Source organism: Macrobrachium nipponense, chromosome 3, assembly GCF_015104395.2.
Source record: "Macrobrachium nipponense isolate FS-2020 chromosome 3, ASM1510439v2, whole genome shotgun sequence".
Taxonomy (NCBI): Eukaryota; Metazoa; Arthropoda; class Malacostraca; order Decapoda; family Palaemonidae; genus Macrobrachium; species Macrobrachium nipponense.
This window is the reverse complement of record NC_087202.1, coordinates 39422497-39433981: the sequence shown is the minus strand read 5'-3', so window position 1 is coordinate 39433981 and position 11485 is coordinate 39422497.

Here is an 11485-nt window from a genome sequence, read left to right as displayed (position 1 = left end):
TATATATATATATATATATATATATATATATATATATATACGGGTATATAATGACGACGCATTATTGTTTAAAGAAGATGACTAATAGATGCACATGGAACAATAAAATCAAATAAAAATGATTTCTATGTTTTAGATTAGAACAAATCTCGGTAAAACTCACTTCTAGCTATAGGTTACTTGAATTCTTTTTTGTATTTTTTTTCTAGAAATCAGAATTATTATTAGTATTATTATTTTTTCTTTTTTTGTGAGCAGGCATGTTTTTTTCTTTTATTATCTCTGAGGTATAGTGCGCCACTTGTAATCATGCAATGCGCCACTGTTGGCGCAAGTGCCATTGGTTGGCCACCCCTGCTCTAACTAGTTGTGTTAGCAAGATATATGAGAGGATGGTCAATGCTCGACTTGTGTGGTATTTGGAGTCAAAGAATTTATTATCTAACCGACAGTTTGGCTTTACGAAAAATAGAAGTACTTTTGACCTTTTAATGTTCCTTACTCGGGAGATACAGAATGGTTTTGCCGTTCAAAACCCTATGATACTACCTGGCGAGGGGGTATCCTTATGCGACTTGTTGATTGGAGTATTGTGGGTAATATGTTCTATTGTCCTAAAGAGCTTTTGTCAGAACGTTACCTGAAAGTAAGAGTGGGCTCTTGCATTTCTTCTGCTTACCCTCAAGTAGAAGGGCTACCTCAGGGAAGTGTCCTTAGTCCAACACTCTTTAATGTAGCTGTCAATGGTCCAATAGAACAAGTTCCTGTCGGGGTGTATGGTCTGGCCTTTGCCGATGATAATGCTGTAAGCTGTAGTAAGTTTAGGGCTGTTGAAGCTTGTCAAAAGATCCAGACTACTATTAATGCTGCAACATCATGGGCCAGTGCTAAAGGGTTCAAATTTTCACCAGAAAAAAGCCCAAGCTATACAATTTTGTCGATTAAGAAGAGTGGGAGAGATCCCTACATTGTTTTTAAACTATTCCATTTTACCTTATGAAGATTGCATTTTAAGTATCTAGGTGTTACATTTGATGAAAAACTAACTTTTACTCAACATGTTAATGAAGTTGTGTGTAATGTGAAGCTTCATCTTAATATTCTTAAGTTGTGTCAAATTTTAATTTGGGGGGTGGATCGAATCACCATTTTGAGGATGTACCAGGCTTTATGCCTAAGCAAAACTGAATATGGTTGTCAAGTCTATGGTTGTCCATGCAAGACTACACTGCAGAAATTAAATGTTGTCCATAATGGCATTATGTATTTGTGTGGGTGCCTATAGAACCTCACCAGTGTATAGCTTGTATATATGTTGAGTCAGGTTTTCTCCCACTATTTATCTGTAGGGAGGAATTAGGCTTGAGATGCATATCTAGAGTACTTACATCAAAGCTGAACCCCAACTTTAAGTTCATTAAAGAACCAACTGATAGAGCGAACTTAGAGATCTGCCCAATTAGGGACAGCAAGAGTAACAGATCTGATGATCATCTGGGGGGAAGTTTCTCTGATCATGCTTCTGAGTATGGTGATTCTTATCATATATATATATATATATATATATATATATATATATATATATATATATATATATATATATATATATATATATATATACTGATGGCTTGAAGGGTTCTGATGGTGCTGGTTGCTCTGTAGTGACAAATGACAGTATCATTAAAAAGAAGCTTCCACCTAATTCCTCTGTTGCAGAACTGCTGGCAGTTCTGACAGCTCTTAAATATATATTTTTTAGCCCTTGTACTAACAAGGGTTTTACTATTTCTACCGACTCTTGTAGTGTTTTATCCTCTTTTAGAAACCTGGTCTCTTGCCAACCTTTAGTGCAAGAGATACGGGATTGGTTTTATCTTTTAATTAATAGAAGAGGTTTTTCTGTTAGGTTTTGTTGGGCTCCGTCGCATGTTGGAATTGTTGGGAATGAGCAAGCCAACGTTGCAGCTAGGCTTAGGCAAATTTCCAACAAGGGCATCCCAGTTTCTGATTTTAAAAGTACCATTCGATTTTATTGTAGAGCCCAGTGGCAGGCCCACTGATCTACTTTAGATAATTATTTTGAAATAAAGTCGATTAGACCTTTGCATCCTTGGCCTCATAGAAGGTCTGAGATAGTTTTAGCTAGATTGTGTATTGGCCACACTAAATATACTCATGGGTATCTGACGATGAGTAGAGCGGATAGGCAGGTTCCCCGCTGTTCCACCTGTCATGTGGATTTGATTGTTGTACATGTTTTGGTGGTGTGCCCTTATTTTGAAAATGAACGTAGAGCTTGTTTGCTGGCAAATAAGACTCTTACCGATATTTTAGATGAAGGTGCTCAGGCAGTGCAAATTGTGACAAATATTAATCTATTTTACAAGTTATAATTTTATTCTCTTGATTGTTTTAGGTTTCTTGTCTGACTTTAAAATGAATGAATGCATTGTATGTTAGATTGGTTGAGTGTATGTTTGTATGTGCGGTAGTGTTTTTTGTAATTTTAGTTTTATAATTTAATTTGTATTTATTATTCAACTATGTATATGCGCTGAATGACTCATGGCTCCGATGCTTGTTCATGTGCCAAAACATTTTATAATCTAATCTAATCTAATCTGGAACGCCATGTTTGCTGATGTCAATGTCCATATGGACATTGACAATGCTTTCCAGAGTCTGTGTCGAATTGGTATTGCTTCTGGCCATCTTGTTTTCCTATCTATTATTGTGAATAGATATTTGTACCCATCTGAGGTGGGTAGGGGGGCCCCACAATGTCGACGTGACTGTGCGCAAGTCTGCAAGCAGTCATCTCTTACTCTTGTATCCCACTTTCTGAGTTGTTATTTTTTAAGTTTGGCATAGCATGCATTGTCTTGCCCAAGTTTTCACGTACTTCCCCCATACTTCACCAGATGGGTAGGATAGGTTGTGGGTGCTCTTTTTCTTAGTCACTCAGGCAAGTAAGGGAGTGGGCTGCCGGTGCTTGTCTCACAGATGATGGTTGCTATCCCTCCATTGATGGTTCATTTAGGGGGGAAATTCGTCTGCCAGAGCTGCTGCAGCCCTTCATCGTCCTTTTGTGCTTCTGCTATTTTGGTATTGGGAATCCTGACTTGTATGGAGTTGGTGCAATTTCTGGATAAGAGGTCCGCTACTTTGTTTGATGATCCCTTCAGGTACTTAGGTATGCAATGGTGAAGGAGTATTCAGCTATCGATGACGTGCTGACCACTCATCTGCCATCTTCATAAAGGAGTGCACTGCACCAGCAGTTGGCACGAAGTGTCATTCCTTGAGCATGTGGCACAAGTATCAGAATGCTTTTATACTGCGAGTAGTTCCCTGTCGAACGTTGATTATTTTTGCTCCCCTACTGTTAGCTTTTTTGCTGTAGAAAGCTAATGGGCGGCAACCATCGTCAGTGTCCTGCTCGAGTACAGTGCCCATCGCCGTGATGCTTGCATTTGTTGTCTGTGTGAGAGACATGTGGGGTAAAGGAAACTTTAGGGTTCTATTTACAGTTATTGCTTCTTTTGCAAGTTGAAAGGCAATGTCTTGTTCGCTTTCCCATTTTTATATTTTTTATTCCTTTTTAAGCATTGATATATGGGGCCCATTATCTGTAAAAGTTTCGGTATGAGCCTGTATTAATAGTTTATGAGCCATGTCAATTCTTGTACTGATTTTATTTTTGTGGGTTTTGGGAAGTCTTTGATTGCTCCACTTTCTCTGGTATTGGTTTTATGCCGTTTTTGCCTACTTGGTGTCCCTAGAATTCAACTGTCATCACTCGCACTTATCTTTTTGCACTATAAGATCGTTTTCTTTTAATCTTTTATGCACTTCTTTTACATGTTTGAGATGTTCAATTAAGTTAGGTTGAATATTAATATGTCATCCACTTAAATGACATAAAATGGAAGGTCCCAGAATATTTTGTCCATTTGTCTTTGGAACATTGCACCTGAGTTATGGAGGCCAAAGCAGCTGCAGTTGAATGCGTATGTGGTAAAAGGTGTTATTATTGCTGCTTTTCCTACGACTTCTTCTGCTACTGGCACTTGAAAGTATCCTTTCAGCAGATCTATTTTGGTGAATGTTCTTGCCCTGGTCATGTGTTTGTTATATTTGTTATGTTCAATAACTGGTATCTGTCTGGTTCTGTAGCTATATTTAACCTTCTGTAGTCACTGCAGAGTTGCCATGTTCCCTCTGATTTAGGACCATGTGTAATGGTGATGCTTATGGACTTGATGCTTTCTTGGATATTGTGGCTTCTTCCATTTCTTTGAACATTTGTGTTAGGTAGGTGAGTTTCTCTGGAGCCAGACATCTGAGTATATTGGGGGACCCTCTTTTTGTACATAGTGCTTGATCTTGTGTTTTGCATGTTGTCTGGGGTCGTGTTTTAGATCATCCTTGAATGTATCTTTGTATCCATTCAGCAACTGCTTTATTTCTGTTGGTAGTACATATGGGGCATATGTTGTTCATAGTCCCTTTGCTTGTACATTTGCTTTGCATCTTGGGAGATGACGTCTTTGTATCTTTTCTGCTAGCTCCTTGTTTGGGACATCAACTAGTAGGTTATTTGCTATTAGGAAGTCTGCTCCTATAACGATATCAATGCATCTGCTGTGATGAAGGACCAGTTGTAGTCCCGTGCATTGAATGTGACTTTCATCTCCTGAGTTCCATACATTATTAGTGTGTCTCCGCTGGCTGTTGAAAACTTGTAGATTGTGGGGAAGTGGGGATGGGGAGGGGAGTGAGCTTTTTTCTGCTCTGCTGGTCTTGTTGGTACGAAAGACCTACAGGCTCCAGTTTTTACCAAGAATCCTATGTCTGACCTCTCATCCCTGACATAAAAGCATGTCTCTGTTTGCCTTTTTTGAAAACAGGCAGCACATTTTCTCACCTTTGCCCCAAATCTCTAATGGAAGAAACAGATTCCTTCAGGCAGTTCTTGCTTTTTCTGCATCTGCTTTCCTCTTCTCTCTTGCCTCTGAATTTAATTTTTTGTAGATGGGGAAGGCTGGCTCATTTTCATCTCTGTCTTTGTCCCTCCTGGATGATTGTCTTGTACGCCTTGCTGCTGCTTCTGCTGCTTACTGTGATGGATCTGCTGCTTTGTGTGCTGTGCGGACTTCATCTACTAGTAGTAGGAATTCGTCGATCGGCATGGTGGATGGTGGAGGCTTTTGGCATTGCTGCGTCTCTCTGGCGGGGTAGTTTTATGAGGAGTACCTCCCTCACTTTGTCCAGGGTTGACTCCTGTTCTCTGACTTTGGCTGACAGGATGATGAGGCTTTGCAGATGTTTGTAGACATGTGATGGTCTGTTGTTGTCAATTGGGGCTCCTATATGATTTAGAAACTTCTTGGCTCTCTGGGCTGGCAGCATGCTGAAGGTTGACTTCAGCTGATTTTTCAGGATGTGGCATGGCTGGTCATCTCACCGGGGTTACAAGTGTGGGATGCAGTACGAGCGAAAGGTCAAGTCTGGCTATGACAAATTTATTAGTTAAAATTCTAGCAATACAATAGGTCTATGTGGGCCATAATGTAGTCCCATAATGTAGAAAGAGGGAGTAACAACTAGGCATTTGTGTTTCTTTACAAATGTAAAATAACAAAAACATATAAAAGAGAAAAAAGCAATTGAAATGGATATGCATGGTCAAATGCACAGCATTCTGATCTGTACACTAATAAGCATGGCAAGACAATGATAATGGTACCTGAAATGAATACATAAAATGTGTTCTTGAGGATTCGTGTTTCCTGCTTTCTTTGTATTTGTTACATGGTTCGGTACATAACACAAACAATGATCCTCCTCAGGTAGCCTGCACAATGGCTTGCATGTAGCTACATCCTCCTTGTGTTGGCCCTGTCACTGTATGTCTATTAACTCTGCCGGGAATTCTAAAAAAATCTCTCTTTCCAGATGGTCTGGTGGTATAGTGGTTAGTGTTATGGCATGCATCTCAGATGCCACTGGTTCACATCTCCTCCAGGGATGTGAAAAATCACTGGCACTGTATCATGATCAGTCACCGCTGCAGGAAGGGGTCTGAGGTGGGATGTTGAAACCAACATTCTTTGGAAGCTTGAATTTCAGCTCAATGGCCCTTGTGTGCTTGTTCCATGTGAATAGGCTTCATCTACTGAAATAATAATAATAATGTGTTGTTGAACTAATGAAAATAACAAAAGTTCGATAAAATCTTAGGTGAGAAGTGTTAGATCTAGTAGAGTATCAACTTGCAGGAGTCCAGAGCAGCTGATTTGACACAGGAAGCTGCAAATTGACTGGTAAGTATATAATCTTATGTGCACCGTTGGAACCTTTGTCATTTTGCAGATCCAACTGATTTGATTCATATTAAATCTGAGTGTTTCTGATGCTAATTACAGAGATATCTGTTAGTTATTGAATTTACACATTCTATTACCAAATTAGTTGCCATGCAGTAATTCAAGGTCAGTCTTCCACTGGCTCCCCAAACAGGAAGAGGGGCGGAGCTGGTATATAGTTGTTGGTTTCCTTTTCCTTTAGTTCCAGGATTCAAGCAGTGCAGTGACACTCCCCTAGGGACATTATATAAAACGATGAATTTAGATCCTCTAGGAATAAAACTAAGACTGGAACTTTTGGGGATTTATTATTCGGATCACGACTAACCTATTTGATACTAGAACCAACATTAAGATGCATTTATTGGTTCTGACCTACCTCACTCTATTCAGTCGAATGCCTCACTCAAAGTAACAAAGACAAAAGCAGATACGACAGGAAAAACTGTAAACAGCTTAATACAAGAAAATACACTTTATTTCTGAAGTTAAAACGGGGTAAACGTAAACAAAACAATACTTAGAACAATTATGAACCAGAAATGAAAAATCATTTGAAGGCATAACAAATAATAGAATAGTAAGATGTGGTCAGGAAAACAGCTGAAGTAAATTTGCAAGTAAATATGAAGATCATCTACGAAACTTCTTCCCAGAAAATACAGGAAATTGCACTGCAGTCTTAAAGTGAGCAATAATAGTTATGAATGTCCAATACATAGCAATTTGTTATCAAATACTCCTTATATTTGTGTTAATCTCCTTCAAGAAAAATAGTGACAGAATTTGACGCAAATTGACTAAAGATAAATGCAATATCGTGGAGATGGGTCTCCCTTTACAGGCTAATTCCTCAGAGACAGAAGGCATTTATTCTCAATTCAGCCATAATGTGTGTGTATATGTCTATATATATATATATTATATATATATTTATATTAATATATATAAATATATATATTATATATATATATAATTAATCTCATCTTATATATATATATATATAGATAGATAGATAGATAGGATAGATATATACATATATATATATATATATATATATATCCATATATATATTTTATATCTGATTACTATATATATTTATATGAATACTATATATAGATATATATATATATATATATATATATTTATATTATATATATAATATATATTTGCATCTACATCTACATCTATCTATATCTATATCTTATCTATAATCTATATCTATATCTATATCTACTATCTATATCTATATATATATATATATATATATATATATATATATATATGATATTATGGCTGAATGAGAATAAATGCCTTTGTCTTTGAAGAACTAACCTGTAAAGGGAGATCCATCTCCTAGATATTGCATTTATCTTTAGTCAATTTGCGTCAAATTCTGTCACTATTTTTCTTGAAGGAGATTAACACAAATATAAGGAGTATTTGATGACAAATTGCTATGTATTGGACATTCATAACTATAATTGATCAGTTTAAGTCTGCAGTGCAATTTCCTGTGTTTCTGTGAAGAAGTTTCGTAGATGATCTTCATATTTATTTGCGTATATATATATATATATATATATATATATATATATATATATATATATATATATATATAATATATATATATATATATATATATATATATATATATATATATATATATGTATATATATATATATATATATATATATATATATATATATATATATATATATATATATATATATATATATATATATATATATATATATATATATATATATATATATATATATATATATATATATATATATATATATATATATATATATATATATATATATATATATATATATATATATATATATATATATATATATATATATTGTTTGTGTGTGTGTGTGTGTGTATGTGTGATTTCTTTTGACTAAATACTTCATAAGCACTGTCCCTATAATTTCTTCCGATGTTGGACTTCCTTGACCATGTACTGTATTATCAATATATACTATATTAAGTAAACTTGTCGACGATATTCTTTATATATATCACTGCTGCAGAATTCTTCAACGTCTAAAATATTGCATTTGAGATGTAAATATCACAGTCAGTGCAAATTAAACTAAACAGGCTTAATGTTGAGCAACATAAGATTTATTCTTATAAATCTGAATGAGGAAATCAGAGGTATGTGGATTCCATGAACGATATCACAAATATTCAATATGCGCACCACCTGAGACAGCACACGTCAAGTCGGTAGTCCAGCTCCTCCCAAAAGCTGCAGCATGTCTTTGGTAACAGTTTCCAGTGCAGTAGTGATTCTCTGCTTGAGTTCCTGTAGGTTTGCAGGAAGAGGGGCGACACAGACCAGTCCCTTCACATAGCCCCAGAGAAAAAAATTGCTAGGTGTCAGGTCAGGTGAACGTGGCGGCCATTCCAGCAGCCCGATCCATCTCCCTCGCAGAATGTCATTGAGATAAGCCTATGCAGTGAGCTTCCGGTGAGGTGGAGCCTAGTCCTGTTGAAAAGTAAAGTCTTCATGTTCATTTGCAATGAGCCCATCCGTTAGCCAGTTCTGAAGCATTTCCAGATAAACATCGTCGGTCACATTTTCGTCAAGGAAAAACGGGCCATGAAAATGATTCTTGGAGAAGGCGCAGAACACCTTCACTTTTGGTGAGTCCCTCTTGTGCTCAACTGTGGCATGGGGATTTTCTTCGCTGTCAATGCGAACATTATGCTTATTGACTTTGCCATTCGTATGAAATATGGCCTCATCACTGAAAACAAGACGTTCTTTGAACTCGTTTCCTTCAAGTCTACTTCAAGTTTCTCTGCATATCAACACAGAATTGTTTGCGCTTTCGCTTGTTATCTGACGTTATGGCCTGAATAAGCTGCAGCTTGCAGGGTTTCATTTGCAAGTGTTTCCTCGGGACGCGCCAAACTGTCATTGCAGGAATCTGGGTTTCCAGACTTCCTCTTCTTATGGACTCTTTGGGGCTTCTCACGAGTTTTTAGCAAAACCACTCGACCGTTTCTTTCGGTGTTTGTGGTCGTCCAGATCCTTTTGCCCTGCACAGACAGCCTTCCTTTTTTATTTTTTTATTTTTTTTTGTGTCATGACCAAATCTGCATTCCCGTTGGTAACTTTTTAGAGAACTCTCACAAACGCACGCTGCACAGTCTTGTTCGACTGTGTTCGAGCATACTCTAACACACAAAATGCCTTTTCTTTTCTAGCGACTGGCATTTCTATACCTGTGAAGATAAAGAATTCAAACATTAAACATAAAATATTGACCTGTTTCTACACATGTTGTTAAAATTTTAAGTCATTTGAATGGGAACTGGCAAAGTTATTAGATTGCAAAATGTTGTAATTTCTTTTAAATACACTGTATAATCACGTTGAGCTTTTGAATTCAGTGTAGTCACTATTTTATTATGTAAAAATTATATGACTACGTAACTTCATTCTTAACACAGTTGGCATATACTTTAACACCGGACAGTCGTGCCTAACTGTCATGGTGTGAGGTTATTAGCTAACAGTGACCTCCCAGTCACATCCAGCATGTATATTAATTGAAAACGTAATACAACAGTCATTTGTTGGTTTAATGGTATAAAAGAATAAGCCTAATTAAATAGAATTTCCTCTTCAATTCGTTATATGACAATTTTTATCCATCATTCATCGTATATGAAATATGACTAAGATGACAGTGTTAGCAAGAACAACTATAGTTTACACCCAAGTCATAAGACTTCCTCGAGTTTGGAACATGAATTACAATGAATGAGGAGTCTTCAAGCGTTAGTGTACTTTTCTCATCGTACCTTCAACCTAAACCGACTTAGGTCATTCAGGTTTTAGCCCGGAGGCTTAAGGTGAAGCAGTTTAAAAGTCTTGTTTACTTTTCCTGCAAAATTCAGACCTGGCACCAGAGTCTAACGTCTATATTTGACTTAATTTACAATTGTCTGTTTGACCTTATAGATTAGGTAAGACTGCTCTGCTATTGACAAATAAAGACCTCTGCCGTGAATATATCTACTCGATGGAGCTACATTAATTGCTCTTTACGCACATTTTGGTCCTTGACCAAAAACTCCATTAAAGGTCGGGTTTTCTATTTCCCAGTGCTTTCTAGTTAGGATAGTAACCAGTTTGAATAGGGGAAATTCTACTAAATAATTGGTTGTTAATCATTTATAAAAGAATAAGCCTAATTAAATAGAATTTCCTCTTCAATTCGTTATATGACAATTTTTATCCATCATTCATCGTATATGAAATATGACTAAGATGACAGTGTTAGCAAGAACAACTATAGTTTACACCCAAGTCATAAGACTTCCTCGAGTTTGGAACATGAATTACAATGAATGAGGAGTCTTCAAGCGTTAGTGTACTTTTCTCATCGTACCTTCAACCTAAACCGACTTAGGTCATTCAGGTTTTAGCCCGGAGGCTTAAGGTGAAGCAGTTTAAAAGTCTTGTTTACTTTTCCTGCAAAATTCAGACCTGGCACCAGAGTCTAACGTCTATATTTGACTTAATTTACAATTGTCTGTTTGACCTTATAGATTAGGTAAGACTGCTCTGCTATTGACAAATAAAGACCTCTGCCGTGAATATATCTACTCGATGGAGCTACATTAATTGCTCTTTACGCACATTTTGGTCCTTGACCAAAAACTCCATTAAAGGTCGGGTTTTCTATTTCCCAGTGCTTTCTAGTTAGGATAGTAACCAGTTTGAATAGGGGAAATTCTACTAAATAATTGGTTGTTAATCATTTATAAAACTCCATAAATTTATTAATTAATAACAGTCGTAGGTTTATTCGCGCACTGTAACTGTTTTACCCAGTTCTTATGCGTCTAAATGTATGGCGTTAAGCTATTTGATTTTTATTAGTTATCATTCCACGTAAAATGAGTAAGCAACAAATGAGAACTTGCTATGTTAATGAAATGATTGCACAGTTTCAATGTTTTTATAATTTCGTGAGTAACCGTAAAAACATTTTTATAATCACACGGTATATATAAAATAAGGAGTGATAATGACAAGTTTCCGATATAAATCATTAAGAAGCATCAGGCATTCTCAGAATGAA